The sequence below is a fragment of the Spea bombifrons genome, chromosome 4 (assembly GCF_027358695.1).
Source record: "Spea bombifrons isolate aSpeBom1 chromosome 4, aSpeBom1.2.pri, whole genome shotgun sequence".
Taxonomy (NCBI): domain Eukaryota; kingdom Metazoa; phylum Chordata; class Amphibia; order Anura; family Pelobatidae; genus Spea; species Spea bombifrons.
The window spans coordinates 50,901,724-50,912,186 of NC_071090.1; positions in this window are offsets into that span (position 1 = coordinate 50,901,724).

Genomic DNA, 10,463 nt, shown 5'->3' on the forward strand with positions numbered 1-10,463 from the left:
AGTTTTTACTAAATTTCTTATCCAAAATTTTCAGCTAATCATCTAACTATGGTATCAAAAGAAAGCTCTATCTCTCCTTGAAAAACAATATATAGTTTACATGGGTACACTATTCGCAGAAAAGGAGAATAATCGCTGAACCGACATACAGCAAAAATGGCAAAATTGCTCCGGGCTTTGAGGTACCAAATACCCCTGGGACTGAAGGGGTTAATGAGCCAATCTCAAAACAAAACTGATGTTTAGACCTTTCAATAACTGGGTCTTCATCTGAGTCTGCTTTGCCTTTCCGTTCTTCCTCTTAAACACATTGCTCCGATGAAGACTCGGTTGTTGTAGGGTCGAAGAGTCAGCTTTGTCGTGAAATTACTTTTTGTTTTATAAACTGGTGTGTGCTAAATGTGTTTGACTAATTATATGAGGTGTGGCAGTTTAGCTGTACATATCTATGCACTTTTCACATTTGTATTATTCAGTGTGCATATCCTAAGCTTCATTAAGGCTGATTTCTCAGCTGAGGTAAATGTACAATATGGAGAATGAGTGTTTTGTCAAATTCCGATGTTTATTTAATATTTAGTAGTTCACAAATGCTAGTAGAGCCATTGTCACATACCAAGTTGGGATTTGGGGATAAAGCTTTTCTTGCCTATGATAATTTTAAACAAATTGTTCACCTAATTACATTTTCAATACTATAGTCTAATAATATATACCAGTATGTTCTAATGTTTGTTGCTACCTTATACCCTTCTTTTAAGGGCCCTTATTTCCTAATGTATCACTTTTAACTAAACCAGGGTCGTGGGCTTGGCTTTATGATGCTCCATAGGTTATCTAACCTACCCTTTTTCTGTCAGACTTTTAAAGAAAACACTTATACAGTGGCCATTGTGTGATATACTGGAATAGCACTACAACCACTGGCAACAAGAAAAAGAAACAAGAAACCCCAGTTAACTAGTGCTCTGATGAAACACTTCTAAGGAATTGTAAACTGAAGAACGATCCTTTTCTGCAGGCAGCTAACGTAATAAATCATGTTAGATCCAAACAAGAGCTTAGTGATAACAAAGCCTCTGCCTTGCAGGATAAATATCTTGGAAACACCAAACAATACTGAAAATGTCTTGACCTTGTTTCCAGCTCTGGTGTTTAGAATAATTCAACCTTACGTTAGCAATGACTAGACAGTTAGCAAATATTTTACACTTGGAATCATTACTTTATCTCAGAACATCTATTGTCCTGACCAGAGAGACAAGGGTTTATAACTGAATACAAGCTTTGTTTCTTGATCGAGTTAATTAGCTGTTGTGAACCCCCCTCGCTTTTATATGATTTCTCCTGTTTGATTTATACAAGGCCGATGATAATTTACTTCTTATTAGTTTCATTATCTTCAATGTACAGTTTTCAGGTTTGGGTTTTTTTTTGCAGAGAACACGAAGAGTCAACTCCGACTTTGAAAAGCAGACAATGTTTCAATCTACATAATTATTGTTAAAAAAAAATGGCTTGTCCTTGTCCCATGGTAAAAGGCACACTTGACATAGGAGGCTCTTCAGTTCCTACTTTTCATGTACAACAGATGGCAGCTGGGACACCTATGGGTCCGGGAAATTTGCTTTGTGGGCTGAAGTACTATACTAAGTATACTAAGTATTTTGCTACTATTTCGCCATCTTAAAACATTAATAAGCAAAGCTATATGTCAACTAGAGGAGAAAGACAAATAGAACACTGGCATGTGAATAATTACTATTTAAGAACCTAGCAAAGCTTTATTAGATATGTTTTGACAGGGAAAAAAATAGGGATATAATATGGAAATCCAGAACAGATGACAGGCACACTAGTGTTGACAGCTTACCTTTTGTGTCATTGCTTTTCTAAGGTTGGTCAGTTTACCAGGTTTGCCAAGCAGCCATTGTAAAAAAAAAGAAACCTAGGGCCCTCAAGAAAGGTCAAAACCTGTAACTGGACACATCACATGGAATGTGTACCCACCAAACATTAAGGGTTTATGCAAAATAAAGATTACAGTTGTATAATTTAACTAGACATTGTTTGGCCTAATTTAAGGAATATAGGCTGGCACACACCTTGTCTTTGTTTGGTGGCGGAATACAACCTACACACTGAAATGTCAGCCATGTTTCCGGGGACCCTTTGTGCTCAGCCTGTGTTGGGAATGTGTGCACTAGGCATTTTTAACCACAATAAACACTGCACGTTGTAGACTTTGTAGGCAGGGCCTGGCTTTGAGGTCTCCTGTCATGTTTATACTGCTGACTTTCTGGTTTTAAATTTCTCTTCACCCTTTTCTATAGTACTAGAAAACTATGATCAGCATAGAGGATGACGCCCCAGTAGGTAAGTGGTCAGGGGCAGCTGGGGCCAAAATATGCCACTGTCCTTTATTGCCTAATTTCTCTAAGAAATATTTCCACAATCATTCGAACCAAACATTTAAATAATGAAGTATTTTGGTAATAATGATCTATGAAACACTTTGACACTTTCATTTCACAGCAGTACCCCTAGTTAATTGCAAAGTCTCCATTTAAGTGATAACTCGGCTGCTGCTGCAACATTTAATTGCTAGATTTTACTGCACTCATTTGAAGCGACACAGATATCCTACAGCTTCTTTGAGGCTGGCATTTAAATTAAAGGATTTTTGATGTGTCTTCAAAATTTTCAGGACATTTTAATACTTTTCCTCCTGTAGATATTAAACCAGCCACTCTTATTGCACACATCCTGATAACATTCTATCAATATCTTATTTAATATAAAAAATGCATTATTTTTGAATAAGCAGTCATGTATTTCGTAGCATGCAAGCATATCTTCGGTTTCCAGTATAAACTTTTTAGAAGGTTATCTACACTTTACTGAAAATAAATTCCATGGAAATGGCTCACTGGGAATCTATATCACTGTAATCACTATATGTCCATGATATACAATATGGAGACAACAGAAATCCATAGATCCTTGTTTTCACTGGTGGTGATCCAGGTTGTTTGGTTCTGTTCTCCTTCACTTTTAAGTTTAGTGCAAGAGTTGCTACACTCACTTGTTGATCAGCCTAATTTATATATTTTGGGATATACGTTGCAGTATTTATAGTACCACCGTCACTCTCTTTTTTTTATTCTTTAACAGAAATCCCTGTTAAAAAATGAAATCCAGGTCTGTGCATATAGCAAATACCTGGTTGGTCACTGCCCACAGCGCTGAAAACTCACCCGATCTGCCAGTCCAGTGGCTGAAGCATGCAGCCAGCAGTTATATGCTCAGCCGCGTGCTACACGAGCATATAGCCTTGACCAAATTCACATTCAGGCACTTCACCTTTTTTATTCTCCACACAGTTTAGAGCCCATATCCACGAAATTAACAATAGTAATACAACAGAAGATCATCTGTCTGCATGACAAGATATGAGGATCAGCAAATAAAACTGTGAAAAAGAAACACCTCCACCACCAGGAAGTGTGGTACATGAGATGTAAATGAGATTTCCCTGGAGTGCTGGTTTTACCTGAAGTCATATTTCTAAAGCAGCCCAATAGATAAGTAACAATAAAGACTTTAAACGTCTTATTGCATGGGACAAAGGTAGTGATTATGGGAATCATACAACCACCTTGGGACAGCTGGCAGTATGATTTGCAGCACTCTGTTAATAGACATGGTGTGTTCTTAATAAATGCACAACGGGATGTGCAAACAAGATAATTTTAATAAAAGCTCACATACGTAGGTTTATAAATTGTTTATAATTGTTCATTTCAATTATTTTCATACTAAAAAATACCCTCTCAGAAAGAAGGAAAGCCTTAAAATGTTGAAAAAAATCTACCTGCGTTAAAATGATCCCAACAGGCTGTTTTTAAATTTGTTTTCTATAAAGAGTGCCATGAACCTATTTAAAATATACATTAAGGGTTTCACATTGACCCGCGAGACTGGTTTTAAGATTTCCTAAATGAAATTTAAAGCATTAGTTATTTAGAAGTGGTTCTACATCTAATTTCATCCTGTCCTTTATTTTTCTAGTGATATTTTACCTTCATTCCCTGCTGAGTTCACACTTTCCAGTTACATTTATGAAGGAAAGTTGTAAGAATCTGTGCATTGCTCAGAGTGTCATTTGGGGGTAATATAGATAAATACGAGTATGATATGTGTAAAAATGCAGTTTTATGGCGTTCTCTTTGCCCCTGAGACTTCTGTATGCCAGATCTGGCGTCAGCTACAGCTAGGATATTTTCCTGTTTAATGATCTGCTCTATACAAACCGAGAGTAGTTATTGCCCTGCTCATATCACATGTAATTACACAAATTAGCCAATAACCTGACATAAAACAAGATTATTTGCTTTGAAAAAATAGCCTGTATAAAATAATACTTTGTTTCCAACATTACTAGAAAGACAGAACATTTTGGTAGGAACAAGTTTTTTATGGTTATCTGGTACTATTTCCTTTCAGTACACAGTGCTCATCTTCAGCTGAGCTACCAAACAATGCTACCATGCCAAAGAATGTATATAGCACCCTCCTCGTGTGTGCTAGATTCGGCACTGGGTAGACTAAGCTTATGACATCAATGCAACTTCTTGATGGACCCATAGGTGGTCATACCATATTACACCAATTTTTAAGCATGCTTCACGCAGTTGGGCCCTGCCCGGTTCCTTACAAGATAAGTTTTTTTATTCTTGAAGCACAAGTGGGAGCACCTTGATTATCCTAGAATGTAAGTAATGTCAGTAATGCACCAGGTGACATCCATACATTATCATTTCTTCTAAAGACAATACATTAGGTTTCAAAATTAGTCACATAGACACTTAGAATATCTCATAGAAGGTGCATCACATTTGCAGACCCCCACAAAGAATCATTATAGATTGTTATAGCGTTAAAGAGCCTTTCATTTTAAAATCAAACTCAGAAAAAACTTTTGATGTGACAGTATTAGGTGAGCAGCTATTATTATTATTATTTATACAGCCCTAGAATGTTACACAATATGAGCATAACACAGTTGAGGTAAATGTAAAGAGGACTCTTCCCAGAAGCATGTAATCTAGAGTATTGTTTTAAGAACATAAAAATATGCAAAGTGGGATCCAGCCTTCAAAATCGTTCACAAAAAGCCCTAAACAATTTTGAACCAGCACGAAGAGGCAGAAACCCAGGGGGTTTGGAGGCAAAGAAGGCACAGATAAGCTGTTTGGGGGCACTGACAAGCTGGCGTAAAGATGCTACAGAGTGGCACTCACAAGCTGTTTGAGGGCAAATGAGGGACTCACAAGCTTTTTGGGGCAAAGGCTGCACTGAGAGACATGTTGCTTGGTGAAGTGGAGGGTCCCAGGGGTAATTTTCACACCAGGGCCCTGTGGTTTCTAGTTACGTTTCTTACCATGATCAAATGATTACATACTGTTGCATGAATAGGAACAAACATATATATTTGTTAATCAACTACTCTTTAAAGCACAGGTTGATTATAACATGTGAAGGATACCAGATTCAAACCCCACCACTTCAAAAACTATATATTTATTGTAATGTACATCATATTAGAAAGGTATTTGTACATAGCAGGAATAAATTAGCATTTTTCCCTGTAGTGGTATACTTGTCCCACACATTGCTTTAACAACTTCCTGGTGTTCTTGAAGTGAAAAAGTAAACAGAGCTGCTGAAACTAAAAATAAAATGGCACACTTAAACATCCTGAAATGTTGCAGCTCAGGCTGTGTAAATTCCCAAGCCCCTCTATTGCAGGAAAATCAACAAAGCAACTGTTGCTCTTAACAGGTAGGACTGGAGTGTATCCCAGAATCTGAGTTCCCGTAAAAACTAACACATTGATTTAGCAGTTCCAGGAGGATGTAAAAACAGATACAATTCCCTGTTCAGCTGCAACCATATTATACAAATAAAGTAGAAATTACCAGTCCTCTGTACAAAACCTATAAGCAGATATGATACATTAAATATGATACATTTAATAACTATGATGCATTTATTGTAACTATGTTATTGAAACTGCTTAACTATATATACCGTATTTGCTCGATTATAAGACGACCCTGATTATAAGACGACCCCCCAAAATCTGAATATTAACTTAGGAAAAAAAGAAAAAGCCTGAATATAAGACGACCCTAAAGGAAAAAAGATTTACCAGTAAATGTTAATTCATGTAAACTATTTTTTTTAATAAAAGCTATGATTGAGAAAAATATTTTTTTTTTGTTTTTATTTCTTGTATTTTCCAACCTGTCCCCCAGTTATACACATCTGCCCCCAGGCTTGCCACACCAATATGGCACTGTGGCCCATGATATGCCTTTTAACCCTCTATATGCCACTGTGCCCCATGGTATGCCTTTTGACCCCCTATGTGCCACTCTGCCTCCAGAAATGCCTTATACCCCTATATCCCATTCTGGCATTTAGGGGGTTAAAATGCATATTATGGGGCAGAGTGGCATATAGGGAGGTATAAGGCATTCCAGGAGGCAGAGTGGCATTAAGGGAGTTAAAAGGCATTATATAGAGCACTCTGCCTCCAGAAATGCCTTATACCCCTATATGCCACTCTGGCATTTAGGGGGTTAAAAGGTATATTATGGGGCAGAGTGGCATATAGGGAGGTATAAGGCATTTCAGGAGGCAGAGTGCACTATTAAATGCCCCCTTAACGCCACTCTGCCTCCTGAAATGCCTTATACCTCCCTATATGCCACTCTGCCCCATAATATGCCTTTTAACCCCCTAAGTGCCAGAGTGGCATATAGGGGTGTAAGGCATTCCAGAAATGCCCTACACACACACACACACACACACACACACACTTACTTACTTACCGGTGCTTCCAATTTCCTGCTGTATTGCCGGGGCAGCGGGTTGACGTCTCATTCCGCGGCAGCCGGAAGGAGGTGGAGTTGGCAGCGGGGGTTTGTATGCGTCCGTCGCAAATACCTTCCCCGGCTGTCAGAGATCAGGAACTCTGGAACTCTGGAACTCTGATCTCTGACAGTCGGGGAAGGTATTTGCGACGGACGCATACAAACCCCCGCTGCCAACTTCACCTCCGGAAGCACCGGTAAGTGTGTGTGGGGGGGGGGGCGACGACAGGAGGATCCAGGTCCCCTGCAGCGGTGCGGGGGATCTGGATCTTAGTCTCCTAATCAGACCTCTATTTGAGGTCTGATTAGAAGACGACCCCGATTATAAGACGAGGGGTATTTTTCAGAGCATTTGCTCTGAAAAAAACCTCGTCTTATAATCGAGCAAATACGGTACTTTGACAAGAAAGCCCAGACAAGGGCGCTCAAAACCAAAAAGAGGTAAAAGATTATTATAATAGTAATTTTGGTCATATAGTGCATATTAATAGTATGGGGTATAGTCATATAGTTCAATATAGTTCAATATCCAGCTAAATTAATATTTGTCTTCTTTCCCTCCTGCTGAGCATGTGTCTTCCTTTCAACCTCAAGAATACTCATGACTGGTTACGGCTATAGCCTTACCATAACCAACTCCCTTACCCAAAAACGACACATGCACCAAGATGTGGCACACACCTGGCAACTCCACAAATATCTGCTGTTCACAGATTCCTTTCAAGCAGGTGCTCACTAAAATTGGCTTCTTCTGCTATTGCCAGAACTCAGCTTCAGTAATACCCCATCAAGGAGCAGAGAATAGGAACATCTCACTATGACTACAAGAATGAAAAGAAAACAAACTAGGGGCAACATAGTATGAAACATAGTAGAAAAAAGTAAGTCCCCCTCCCTGAGTTTTCCTCCTGACTGGATCCTTTCTTTAGTGAATGTGTGTATTAATGTCAAATGGGTTGAAAAGCACAAGCCTTCCCCTGGCTGCAATAAGGTTGCAAAGACAACATCCAATGAGACCCTCGGACTCACCAACCTAAAAGTGGCCATTTATGCCCCTTCCCTAATCTGTCCAATTGATGCCCTTTCCACTTAATGCAATGAGAGCAGAAAGGATTGCATATATGGAAACCATAGTGCAGAGGGAAGAGGTGTTTGTCACCTTAATCAAGGACCAAATGGTAAAATAGTCCTTCACAAAGTGCAGGAAGCAAACTGAACACTAAGCCAAAACAAAACCATACCTTTACTTACTTTAGAATTAAGATTTATTATGTTGAAATTACAACCGTGCATCATATACTTACAAATGTGAACAGCTAGTGTTTTGCGGACGGCTTTATTGTTTAGCCCACTTCAGTTTTGCCCCAAATGCTAATGAAAAAGAATGGTTTGGTTTTGTAATTTACAAATATTGTTTTTTTATTTATAAACATTATTTTTGTGTAGCTTATTTTGGTGATTTATAATTTGAACAATAACCTCTTAACATTTCACCATGATCAATGAGCATCCAATAAATTTAATGTACAAAAATGTTTCAAACAAGTTATGTGTGTTTTCAGGGTTTCACAATGACAGTCTCTCAATATGCTACAGATCTTTAAATCAGACTTACTTTCTGAACACAAGCCAAGAATTCTTCTTTTAACAAATGGCTCAGATTGCTATTCCTTCAATAAATCATTTATTTTTATTTTAAAGCAAAACAAAGTTTAGACCCTTGCCAGATTACCCTGGCTGACTTTAAAGTGAAAGTACAGCATCAGATTGCAAGGAATGCAAACTGCCTGAGTATTCGACATTCACCATAAATATTTATCTGCACAATGATTTCTTGGGAACAGGTGGCTTTGGAAACCAGTGACACGTTTTGAAGAAGCATACTGTATATATACACAAGTATATTGTATATATATAGTGTAAGTGTATATATATATATATATATATATATATATATATATATATATATATATATATGCAGTAGTGTGACAAAAGACTGGGCAGGTGTGAAAAAATGCTGTAAGGTAAGAATGCTTTCAAAAATAGACATGTTGATAGTTTTTTTTTAGCATTTAACAAAATGCAAAGTAAGTAAACAGAAAAAAAATCAAAATCAAATCAGTATTGGGTGGGACCACCCTTTGCCTTTGTAACAGTATCAATTCTTCTAAGTACACTTGCACACAGTTTTTAAGGAGCTCGGCAGGTAGGTTGTTCCAAACATCTTGGAGAAGTAACCACTGTTCCTCTGTGCATTTAGGCAGCCTCAGTTGCTTCTCACTCTGCATATACAGACAGACTCGGTATTGAGATCAAGGCTCTGTGGGGGCCACAACATCACTTCCACGACTCCTTGTTCCTCGCTGAAGATTCTTAATTACTTTGGCTATACATTTGTGTCTTGTTGGTGTGCTCAGTCTTGCCATGGTGCATGACTTTTGACATTAAACTGTCTTCAGCAACCTCACCTTGTTAGTAAGTTTGGCAGTTCCTCATCCAGTTTTACTTCTTCTACACGGCTGTTTAGGTTAGTGATTGTGTTTCAGTCTACATATTAAATTGCTGATCATTAACACCTATTTTATATAATTGTGTTATCAAACACCTACCTATATGCCTACAATATCCCTGTGGGGGTGCACCTAGAAGAATCGACACGGTTTTGCAGGCAAAGGGTGGTAAAACAAAATATTGACTTGACTTAAACTTTTCTTCTGTTCACTTACTTTGCATTTTGTTAAATGATAAAAATAAACTATTAACGTGTCTATTTTTGAAAGCATTCTTACTTTACAGCATTTTCTTCACATTCACCTAAAACCTTTGCACAGCACTATAAATGTATATACAGTATATACGGTATATATATCATAAACACAGCCTAATATATTGTAGCTTTTTTAATTCAACAAGTACAGGTTAGGAAATATAAACTTAACTTTAGTATGGAAAAGGAATGTTTACATAGTTGCATATGTTATTTAAAAATGTTAATCAACACAAGGCCCCAAATAAGTACTTGTCCACTTATAATAACTATATGGTGCGACAAGAATGTACATTGGCATCATATGCTAAACCTTGTGTATGTGCTTCAAATTAATATAATTGAGGGACTACCAAATGACCTCTATGGAACAAAAGTTGCAGTGTATTAATATGCTGATATGGAAAGAGTGCAGTGTATGTTCTCCGACATGCTCTGTAAATGATCACGCTTATCACATGATCATCTATAACATTCTTTTTTTCCACTATGGGGCTGTGAATGAGACATTATTTCAAAAGATGTCATATCACCATAGAGCCAATGTATCATTCCTATTCCATTGGCTGCTAAGCCAAAGATCACTTTCCAAATTCTGTGCACATAAGCCCTGTGATTCTAAATCTCAATTCAAATATTAATTGTTAATAAATGTTTTTATCTCCTACATATAGATCATATAGATATACGAAAGCTACAGCAAATTATTCCATTTAAAGCAGGTTTTCCACTGCATTAAATAAGAAATAAGCTAT